Consider the following 11959-nt stretch of genomic DNA (forward strand, 5'->3'; position numbering starts at 1 on the left):
ATCGTTAGCACTCCTACGCTGTAACTGGCCGTTCTCCCCAACCCTGGCCATCATGATCCCTCAAGTCTCTCTCTTTCCATAAATACCAGCCCCAAATACTTTTCTTTAAGGGGAAAAAGCTATTGGGAATTATTGTAAAGTCTCTTAAAATAAGCACAGTAAAATTTTTTTTAATCTTTATTTTTGAGAGAGAGAAAGAGAACACAAATGGGAGAAGGACACACACACACACACACACACACACACACACACAGAATCTGAAACAGGATCCAGGCTCTGAGCTGTCAGCACAGCCCTGATGTGTGCACCTACCCACAACCTCAAGATCATGACCTGAGACAAAATCAGATGCTTACCAGACAGAGCCACTCAGCTGCCCCAATATAAGCATAACATTAAAGAAACTTGGGACAGAAGAGGAGTTTCAGGGGGCGCCTGGGTGGCCCAGTTGGTTAAGTGTCCCACTCTCGGTTTCAGCTCAGGTCATGACCTCACAGCTCCTGAGATTGAGCCCCGCATGCACCAGACTGCACTGACAGCATGGAAACTGCCTATGATTCTTTCTCTCCCTTTCTGTGCCTCCCCTGCTTGTGCACTACACTCCCTGTCTCCAAATTAATAAATTAAACTAAAAAAAAAAAAAAAGAGGAGTTTCAATAAAAAAAACCAAACAAAAACAAGTTTGTCCTTAGAGTTTTCAGCAAAATAGCAAATAGGCTGAGTTTATGTTTGGTGGCTTTCTCGTGCTCCTCCTTTTTAGATTTGTTTATTTCTTTATTTGTTTCCTTTTTAATTCCAATCTCTGTTCTCCTTCCTCCAACTTTTGGCACGGTCTTCTCTGTCAAAGATGCCAAGCCCTCTTTCCCTTCCCCCCAAATGCATATTAGTCCCCTCATTTCTGCAACTGATATCATTTAAGAAGAAAATAATTTAAATTCATTCACATTAAAGAATGACTGGCTGATAGGCTCAACTACCCCCATAATTATTTTTATTTTAAAACAAGGAGATTATTAACCTAAATTACACTCATTAGAGAAGCAGCTGGCATATAGGGCGAAGTTTCCATCTAAGCTCTGTCTGCGTGAAACTGACCATGTCACTCATTCACATCAGGATTCACTTTTTTATCTTATTTTTTTATTAAAAAATTTTTTTAATGTTATTTATTTTTGAGAGAGAGAGAGTGCAAGCAAAGGAAGGGCAGAGAGAAAGGGAAACACAGAATCTGAAGCAGGTTCCAGGCTCTACTCTCAGCACAGAGCCTGTCCCGGGTCTCGAACTCACGAACTGTGAGATCATGACCTGAGCCAAATTTGGATGCCCAGCGACTGAGACACCCAGGCACCCCCACTTCTATCTTTTAAAAGATAAGTTTAAATTAGAAAATTGTTACAGCTTCTAAAAAAAAGTCAATATCCTATGATGCTTTACATGTAGGAAGAAGATAATTTTGAGTTAGGGGATTTGCATATTATACCTTTTCTAGAACATGTATATGAATCATGACAAACCGGTTCTATAAATTCTCTCAACTTTGTCCAAAAAGATAGTAATATTTAAAAAAAGGAAAGGGGCACCTGAGTGGCTCAGTCGGTTGAGCACCGGACTTTAGCTTAGGTCATGATCTCACAGTTCACGAGTTCAAGCCCTGTGTCAGGCTCTGTGCTAACAGCTTGGAGCCTGGAGCCTGCTTTGAAATTGTGTCTTCCTCTCTCTCTCTCTCTCTCTCTCTCTCTCTCTCTCTGCCCTTCTCCCACTCGCTGTCACACTGTCTCTCTCAAAAATAAACATTAAAATTCTTTTTAAAAATAGAAATAAAATAAAAATACATTTTTAAGCGGGAAACAAAATTCTCATATCCAACTTTTTTCCTTGGTAATTACCTTCCCCAAAGATTTTTTTTTCAGTTATTGCCATACGGAGAATGAATGAATGATTTATGTGGGGGATGATATTTGATCATTGGATTCATTTATTCTCTAAGGACAAACTCCAGAACTCTCAGAGCCATTTGACGAGGGCGAGAGAGGAGAGAGGCCAGCTATAGAAACCCACGGCTGTAGGAAGCACCACACCTGCAGGTAGAAGGCATCGGTCCACATAGAAACTTGGAACTTTCACTATAACTTTTAAGAGGTTTGACTTGCTATTGCATCTTAAGTAAACAATGACACTAATTCAGGCTACCCTGCCTCTTCACACAAACTCAACTCCAATTATAAAAAGGCTACACACAGACACACAGACACACACACACACACACACACACACACACACACACGTGCGCGCGCATTCTAGATTTTAATTGGCTAGAGTTGCTATCCATCTCCTATTTCTGATGATAGGTTACCAGAGGAAGCAAAGACACAGTAAAGTCTAGTTATTATTCAGGAAATTGCTGTAGCACTTAGTTTTTTATTTTATTTTATTTTTTTTACTTTATAAAGTTTCATATATTTTTTTAACAAATGCATTTCTAAGTGAAATGCTATTAATAAAAAGGCTCATGGCAAGAAAAGTTTATTTTAGAGTGGTATAATACAATTTAGAGGGAGCCTGGAATTTCAGGGTGGGGTGTTTGATTATTTACAAAGTAGGGAATGACTTACATTGGGGAAACCTTGAACATAATTGAAATCAGTTAGGATGAATGGACAATAGGGAGTCTAATGATTTTATGTGTACTATATCTCCCTCAGGATGCTCCATACTAAATAGCTGAGGGAAAAGCCTTAAAATATTCCTTACATTATGATAGGTAGCTTAGAGATATAGGAAATATAAATTTAATCAGACACCAATGAATGGCAAGAATTGTACTGCACTGGTAAATTTTTATGGCATGGCACAGAAGTTTGGAATCACATTAGTTCTTGACTAAAACAGAACAATTGACCCTTAATTTGCAAAGGTTTCCAGTGTGGGTTCCAAATGCTTCAAACAACCTTTGGACACATCCCTTGGCATATGTTCATGCTCTATATTTTAAGTCTAGGTTTGCAGGCATTTTCCTAAGAGCTCATTTGCATGACATAACTGTGAACGCACCCAAATTTTCAATCCAATCTTATTGAACTCAGGATCTTGATCCAAATCTCTGTAGAGCAAAATTTAAAATGATCTATTCATTTCAACAAAGTTGGAAGATATTTGTGTTAGATGATGAATATTTGATAGCCACAGTAGGGCATGGGAGGGGGGGGAAGACATAAATGCAAAAACAGGACCATTCTAGTTTTATATATCAAATTATTTTTTTTTGGTTTGAATCTTTGACATCTATTTATAAGACATAGCCCTTGTGACAGATAGACCCATGTTACCAACCATGTTGAATACTAAATGTGGGCAAAAATAGGAGGATTGTTTCTTACGTGCCCTCAACAGAATCCACAATGGATATATTTCAAATCTCCAATGAGTTCTGTGGCAACTTTCACTTTTGCATTACTAGATAATCGAGGGAATGTAAACTTTTCTATTAAATGTGGGACTACACAGTTTAAAGTAACCCATCCTCTTCAAAGTTTTACAAAGCATTTTAATAGTCTTATGTCACTTGATCTTCAAAGCAACACTATTTCTATCCCTACTTCATGATGTGGAAAGTGAAATTCAAGAAAGAAACAAGACCTGCCTATGGTTACAAGTTAGTGTCTGAGTCAGGAAAGCACAGGTTTTTTCTATCTTAGTGAAATGCTCTTTCTAGCATGTGACATTGACCATCAGAGCTATTCAATACTGGGTCTTGAGACACATTAGATTTGTAGCTTTTATCTGACCCTGCATATTAGTTCATAATTCCCTTTACATCTTTCTCAGTACACTTTATGGGAGAAGTTACTCGCCAACACGCAGTGGTTTCTGGCTTCTGAACACAATTATGGCCTGAAGACTGAAGAATTTTCCAGCACTGGTATTCTGTTCTGAAATGAGTTATGCAGATCCTTTTTATGCATGACTGAATGACATGAAATGGAAATATGAGATCACCATTCTTCATTCTCTTGTTCAATTTCAGGTCTATGTATTTTCTGGAGCCTTCTATGAGTTACACTCTGGGACACATAAGTTTTATATACATTTATAAGCACTTAAAGATATTTTATATATTGCATATAAATTTTACGTTATATATAATATGTATATGTGAGTTATATATATAATTTTAAGCTAGGACAACTAAAGAAAATACTTGATTCTTTACCAACTCTGGCTGGCTTCAAACACCCTTCTACCTAGGCTTGGGGTTTTGCTATCTTTTTCCATAAGGAAAACTTGCATAACATTTGCTGAAGCCCAGGTTTATTGATGTTAAATGCTTTCTAAATCCAATAAACATAGTTCAGAAGTTTTGATGGTGATCTTTTTATTCTCCTCTTATCTGGGAAGCTGCAGAGATCATGAGCACTCTGGCATGTAGTGTCGAAAAGCACATTGCCTATCAGTTTCTTCATGTCTGAAGATGCAGTCAGTGGCAAAATAAAATAAATAAAAAATTAGCTCAAGTGTTGCCAGTAAAATATAGACACAGGAATCTTATTCCATTGGCTTTTTGACTCATTTCTCTTGATAGTCTTGATAAAATAGGTAGGACTCTATGCTTACATGTTAAGGAAAAAATGTACAATTTCTGAGTAATGTCTTTAAGGATTGTGATGGATTGTTTTATACTCGAGGAATATTACTAATAATGGTGTGGAGGCTCAAATAGAAACAATGAGTTAAGTTAGGACACTGATGCAATAATCCAAACAAAAGAAAAAGAAAAATAGAACCTGAAAGAGTATAGAGGCATTGAGATACTGAGTAGCTAAAAAAATTCAGTAGAATTTTCAGACACAGTAAGAGGTTAAATATGGGAAGATATTTTAAGGTTTCTCCTTGAGAAACTTAATGGAAAATTATCTTTTTAGCAGAGATAGCAAACATACAAAGATCAGTTTGGAAAGAACATATGTTTAGCTTCTATTAGTTTGGGATCACTCTAGACCATTTATTTGGGGGGGGGCGCGCTAGTACTATAGAAGGGTCAGGGACAGTGATGTGGGTTGGGGTCAACAATGTTTAGACTAAATGAAAGTCATAGGCACATAGAGTAATAATGGGAAATGATGGGCCGAGATTTGAGAGCTTGTTTGGAGGTTCTAGCAGGGGAGCGTAGCTACTCGTATACCCTTGACCGAAGAAAGGTCCTCCTCTATCGGGGATGGTCGTCCTCTTCCACCGAGCTCGCAGCTTCAGCTTCGGGAGGGACGCACATGGAGCGGTGAGGGAGGAAGGGGTCACCCGCCTAGCCAGCCAGATCAGCCGAATCAACCCTGGCGATCAATGGGGTGACAGATGTCGCAGCCAGATCACCCTCACATCCTGGGCCGAGATTTGAAACCTGAAGAAACACAGCACTTAAAGCGGGACGGGAAACCCAGAACACGATTTGCAGAAGCATTCTGACAGGTATGGAAAAAGAGACTGGTAGAAAAAGGGCTGAAAAGAGATTTTTTTTTTAATGTCAAATGCTGCCAAATTCATTTAAGAATAAAAATCACTAAAAAGCAATCTTTGGATCATAAAGTATATTTTGGACAACTTAAAGACTATTTATTTGAGTAATGGAAACAGAATTCAGATTACAGGGCACTGGGGAATGGAAGAATGAAGTAACAGCAACTCACAGGAAACTAATCTTTTAGGATGATAACCCCAAAGTCCAACAAAGGAATGGATATTTATTGCTCTAAAATAAAAATAAGATTATTTGAACTGAAGAGTAAAAGATAAGGTATGCAATAAAAGTCATTGTACTTATCAAATATTCTGATTCTTTTATTTTTTCCACATTTTTAATAAATGTTATAAAATCAGGCTAGTCTTATAAAAGAAACTCCTACTTTACAGAGGAATATCTACACCTTACTAAGTATAGATATTAAGCCTGTCAGTTTTGAAGAGTAAATTTGCAGAGTTATTCAGGATGAGTAGGCAAATAAAAACTAAAATCATTCCAATTATTATTTCCATCATTTTTAGAAAAGTAGCAAATACCAGAATCCTGACACTACAACACAAAGGCAGGTAGATATGGCTATCAAAACAACAACAGTGAAAACTGTTGAAATAAAGTAGAATTGAAATAGACATTGTTATGGCAAGATCTCCTGGGTTTATGTGGCTAGCTTAGGAGGTATTTCTTGTTCTTGGTTTAATCAGATCAATATAAAATGTCACGGTCAGTACATCAAATATTACTTGGGATAAAATGAATTTCTATGGGTCTCAAAGAACAGCTGCTACTTGTGGTTTTAACATTCACTATTATTTTAACAAACAAAATAATATTTGTAGAGTATTTTATATATCTATATATAGCTATAAATTTCATAGTTGTCCAACTACCCTTTACTCTGCTTCTTTCCAAGGTAATAAATTTCACTCTGGGCATATGGTTTCCAGCTAGAGAAAACTCTCCACACTTCTTTGTGGCTAGGTGGGGCCTCTTGACTTCATTTCCCCAATTAAAGTGAAAAAATTTTAAAGTTGCTTTCCATTCCTTTGCATTATTTTCCATGGCCACAAGATAGAGGAGTGATGGGTTTATGACCCAATTTTGGCTGTGGTTTGGTTTCGAGGTGTATTTTACATAGTATAAAATGCATATATTTTAGTGGATAATTTTGATGAAATGTATATATCTATCACTCAGATCAACATATAGAATATTACTCCTGGTTTTCATGTCACTCATACTGTCACATGTTCTAATACTTCTCATATTGTCATTTCTATGTAGTCATCTCCTATGTGACTATTTCATAATATATTTATCTAGAATATTTTCATTCATTCTCCTATTGATGGCAATGGGACTTGTTTTCAGTTTGGAGCTACTGTAAAAAGAGCTGCTATGGATACTCTTTCCAAAACTTTTGTGTGAATATGTTTTCACTTTCTTCAAGTTAAAACCTAAAATGGAATTACTACTGGGCTAGAGGGAAAGTGTATATTTATCTTGTATTATAGAAACTTCAAAAATAATTTTCAAAGTGGTTGTACTATTTTACATTCTCACCAGTAATATAACTGGGCCAGATTTTCATCATGAAGATAATGCCCTAAGGGTTGGGGAAGGAACTATATGGGAGAAAACCTGGTCCTTGAATAGAGCACTGATTGCTACTACCTTTGACCACTTAACTTCTTTTCTAGTCCACTAGAGTGAGATAAACAGGGACTTACCAAAGAGGTAGAACAATGGGTTTGGGCTCCCCAGTCCAGGCTCCATGGTGAGTGGTGGGGGGGTCGACTATTTTTGTAGAGAATTTATAAGTTGACTAAAATCCATTTTTTTATCATCCTATGTTTAATTTTTAAAAAGATATCAGTGATAAAGTATTTCTCCATACCTTACAGACCATTTACAGGCCTTGCCCTTGGTGTGCCTCTGAAATAAAGGACTATCTTGCCCAAAATGGTCTACATTTTTAAAAATACCTATTCTTGATCTTTTGCTTGAAGATACTTGGATTTCAGATGTATATCTTTAGATTGTTACATACCTTCTTAAAACCATACAAATATTGTACCAACATTGAGTGTTACTAATAACAAAAAATCAAACATTTGAGTTATGAACTGCAGCTTAAATCATTTATTGCTTACTTTTTGTATTATAGAACCACAATATTTTATAGAATTAACACTTTTATAGAAATTTAGAGATATTTTATCATTAAAAGTGAAGAAAAACATATATCACATAGCAGGATTTCAGGCCATCATCCTGTCTGACATCCTCAAGCAAATGGGCTCACCCAAGCAACCCTTGTAGAGCACCATTTCAAGGTTCATACAATATGTCACCTCTCTGTGAGTCACCTCTCAACCTGTCTGAATAAAGTGAAGTCAACACCCAAATCAAACGTCACTTTACTTTCTTGACCAATGACTTTGATGCTTGGCCTCCTATAACACCTTCATTTCAACCTTGCAAATGAACATGCCTTCACCTTTTTGAGTCACAACCTTGGCTTCTTCCAAATGCAGCTCTTCTTCATGACAGAGTCACATCCACGGACTAGATTCATGTACTCCCTCTGCACTCACCAGGCATGACACAAACTAGCAATGATATGAATGGAAGACAGTAGGCACATGAAAGGTCTCTCTATTCTCTCTAGGTTTGGGTTATCAGGCCTCATTATTTTGGGTACCTCTATTTACAGAGTAAAAATAAATTGCACAATGGGGCAACTGGGTGGCTCAGTTGAGCATTGGACTCTTGATTTCAGTTCAGGTCATAAACCCAGGACCATGGGATTAGGCCCAGAGTCCAACTTCATGCTGAGCATGGAGACTGCTTAAGATTCTCTCTTTCCTTCTGCCCCTCTCCCCTGTTTGTTTTCTCTCTAAAAATTAGATGAATGAATGAATGAATGAATGAATAGCACAAGATACCTGCTTTCAAGAAATATATGTGGATATACTTTTTTTTAAGTCATTTATTTATTTAAATAAACAGAGACAGCGCACACATGGATGCCAGCAGGAGAGGGGCAGAGAGAGAGGGAGAGAGAGAATTCTAAGCAGGCTCTGCACTGTCAGCACAGAGCACTAGATGGGGCTCTAACTCACCTGAGCCGAAATCAAGTGTCAGGTGCTTAACTGACTGAGCCACCCAGGCACCCCTATTTGGATATACTTTTTGTCCATGTTATGCAAAGACTTCCAGGATCACACCTTTGGTTAGACAAGTTTCATTTACTATTCATTGTAGAAAGGGAGAATAAACATCATGGAGACTGGGGAATCTCAGCAGGAGGGCTTAAGAAAGGACTTAGAAGATTTGAGCTTGTTTTAGGTGATTTGCAGAAACTTTTTAAAAATAGTTTTCTTTTTTTTTTAAGTTGATTTATTTATTGATAGAGAGGGAGGGGCAGAGAGAGAGAGGGGGAGAGAATCTCAAGCTGTTTCTGCACTGTCAGCACAGAGCCCACTGCACTCAAACTCCCGAACCATGAGATCATGATCTGAGTCCATACAGGACACTTAACTGACTGAACCACCCAGGTGTTCCACGTGATCTGGAGGAACTTTAAGGATGAGAGATTTATCCTAGAGTAGATCCTGTCATGAAACAAATATTTGGATATTTTAATAGGACTTATCTAGAAGCAAAGACTAAGCAAAGCTAAAGCACTAATTGGCAAAGCAGGAGTCGTCCATTCAGATACCAAGATGGAGAGATGGTCATTTTTATGGCTTAAATTTCATGCTTTTGTCTGTGTTCAGATATGATTATAGAATATTTTTTTAAATGAAGCCATCATAATCAGTGTGGCCATATCAGATGTTGATGTTCTGAAAAATTGTTATCTTCACCAGAACATCAATAGACCTATGAGTGCCTTCCATCCAGTCCTTCCACTCTGGTTTCTTATGTCTGCAATGACTTTTGTCCCTCTGTTTTGGTTTCCTAGTATTGCCATAACAAGTTATCACAAACATACAGGCACAATAAAAAATTGTCTTACATTCCTATGGGTCCAAAGTCCAACATGAGTTCAAACTGCCTTTGTTTTAGGCCTATCAGTTGGCTGGACTGGATGCTTATTCTCATTGCCCATCTCACTACACAGAACATGTGCTTATTAGCATCTGCTCCACTGAGTTACAAAATTAAAATTCTTAATGTAATAGTGTAGATGTTTGGAGTTCAAGTTAGGTGTGGTCAACAACCAGATTACTGCTGGTCAAAATAGATCTTTGTGAACTGTCATAATGTCAGAATCAAGGCAGGTTTAAAAAATTAAAGAGCATTACAGATACCCAAGTCTGATACAAGCACTATGCCAGTGAGTAACAAAATATTTTAAAACTAGAGGGCATAGATTTTAAAGAGCAGGACAGATAGTTAAAGCCAACAGACTCAATGATCAATAGAGAGACCATGGCATTTGTGAGCCTAGTGGAAAAGTTTCAGTACTAGGAAGGTCTTTATCATTGAGATGAACCTCTTTCCTGATCCAGTGCCTGGCACACACAAAGTAATAGATGTAACAGAATACATACTTTAAAGTACAAACTTCTTCTGAAGTGCTGCTAACCTGGGATATGAGGGTGAAATTAGATAAGTGACATCACCTGTGATCTGCAAACCTGTGACTTATCATGCCAGGAGGGCTAGCCAGAGACAAATGCAGACAACACCAATGGTATAAAATAATTTCTCTAAAGCTCAGTATAAAATAAGAGAATCATGCCCTAGAAGAACTTTTTTTATTGGGCTATTATTTCCTATTTTAGTTTGCATTTTTTTACTGAAATAAATGAAAAAAATATATCAAAGTGACTCTCAGTTTCTGGTCTGGCATGTAAAGATGTTAGAAGTTACCACTCCATCCTAATGAGTAAAAAGCTGAACAATTTTTTTTTAATCAACAACTCCTTTTAGATCCATTACAGAAGTGAGGTCACGGAGCAAACTGTCACCCACAAAATCAAAGACAGGAGGATACAGAGAATCACAACCCTCACCCCCCACCAGCAGAAGAAACCCATAAGAAGAAACCTCTGTGTAAACCCGTGCTGGGGTAGGAAGACCGGAACTGTAATTGTCACAGTGCAGGAGGCACAGCCACAGACAAGTCTCAGAGTTAAAAACTCCAGGGGATCTAGTCATTGGAGGCCGCCACACTTCTGTTGAGTTTTACTCCTAGTCTTCTACCAGATTTCTGGTTTTGTTTGTTGTAAACAATGAACATAGGTGAAAAATCCTCTCGTGTTTCTGGCGGTGGGAGGAAACAAAGAGCCAGTTTGAAATATACCAGAGCACTTTGTTCTTTTACCAGAAACTGATTTGCTAGGGTTTATATGAAACTAACTAATCTGGGAGAAGGGAATACCCTAGTCCCACCTCCGGGAGGCATAGGTTCATCAACTACTAATCATTGCACTATAGATGATTTTCCTCCCCCCCACGTCTTACCACCATGTTACTAAAGACTTATTTACTGTATTTAGTTTTTACGCATTGTACACCCCATCCACTTTTTAATGAAACATTATAAATCCTACTAAACAGTGCAAAAAACCCAAAAAACAAAAGATGCACTTTGAAGAGACAGAACAAGCATCAGAACCAGACCCAGATATCGCAGGGATGTTAGAATTATCAGCCCAGGACCGGACAACAACCAGGATTCACACATTAAGGGCTCCGATGGGAAATAGATGGAAATTCTGAGAATTAAAAAGAAATGCTAAAAACAAAACAAAAACACTACCAGAAGTGACAAATGCCTTTGATAACCTCATTAGCAGACTGACAAAATGGCCAAGGAAATAATCTCTGAATTTGAGAATATGCCAATAAAAACGTCCAAAACTAAGAGGGAAAAGAAAAAAAAAAAAAAGATGGCTAAGCAAACAAAACCACAGAAACAGGAGAGACTGAGGGCTGTGTGAAAGGTACAAATTAGTGTAACATAATGCAAACATGAGAAGCAGAAAAAAAAAAAAAGGAAAAGAAGTGATATTTAAAGAAACAAGAGAGTGACAGAGGACTTCTCCCAAATTAATGCCCAGCACCACAGCACAAACCCAGATACTAAGAGAAAACCAGCAAAATAAATGCCAAACCAACTCCACCTAGACATATCATATTCAAACAGCAGAAAACAATAAAGAAAAATAAGTTCAAGAGACAATGAAATGACCCCAAACATTCTTCCTTGATTTTAGTAGTTACCCACCTACTTTAAAGTCAGTCTCTCACTCTCTTCCTCAAAACAAGTAGAAGATATTTTTAGTTACGTCACTTTGCATATATGCCATGGGGTAACAGAGAACTTTTTTCACAGAAGACTTTAAAAGTGAATTTTATGAAATGAAAATGGCTTTGCATTCAAACACACCTGAATTGAACTTCTTGCTCAGCCTTTAACCACATTTGACATTA

At 37.4% G+C, this 11959-nt stretch overlaps 1 long non-coding RNA gene across 1 annotated transcript in view; it reads left to right on the plus strand.

The window, feature by feature from the left end:
• Nucleotides 1-10805, plus strand: part of LOC115292607 — a 52346-nt gene extending 41541 nt beyond the window's left edge. Inside the window, exon 7 of the long non-coding RNA XR_003909061.1 lies at nt 10454-10805. This is a non-coding gene — a long non-coding RNA (uncharacterized LOC115292607). The remainder of the gene's footprint in view (nt 1-10453) is intronic.
• Nucleotides 10806-11959: the final 1154 nt, after the last annotated feature.

Source organism: Suricata suricatta, chromosome 5 (assembly GCF_006229205.1).
Source record: "Suricata suricatta isolate VVHF042 chromosome 5, meerkat_22Aug2017_6uvM2_HiC, whole genome shotgun sequence".
Classification (NCBI taxonomy): Eukaryota; Metazoa; Chordata; class Mammalia; order Carnivora; family Herpestidae; genus Suricata; species Suricata suricatta.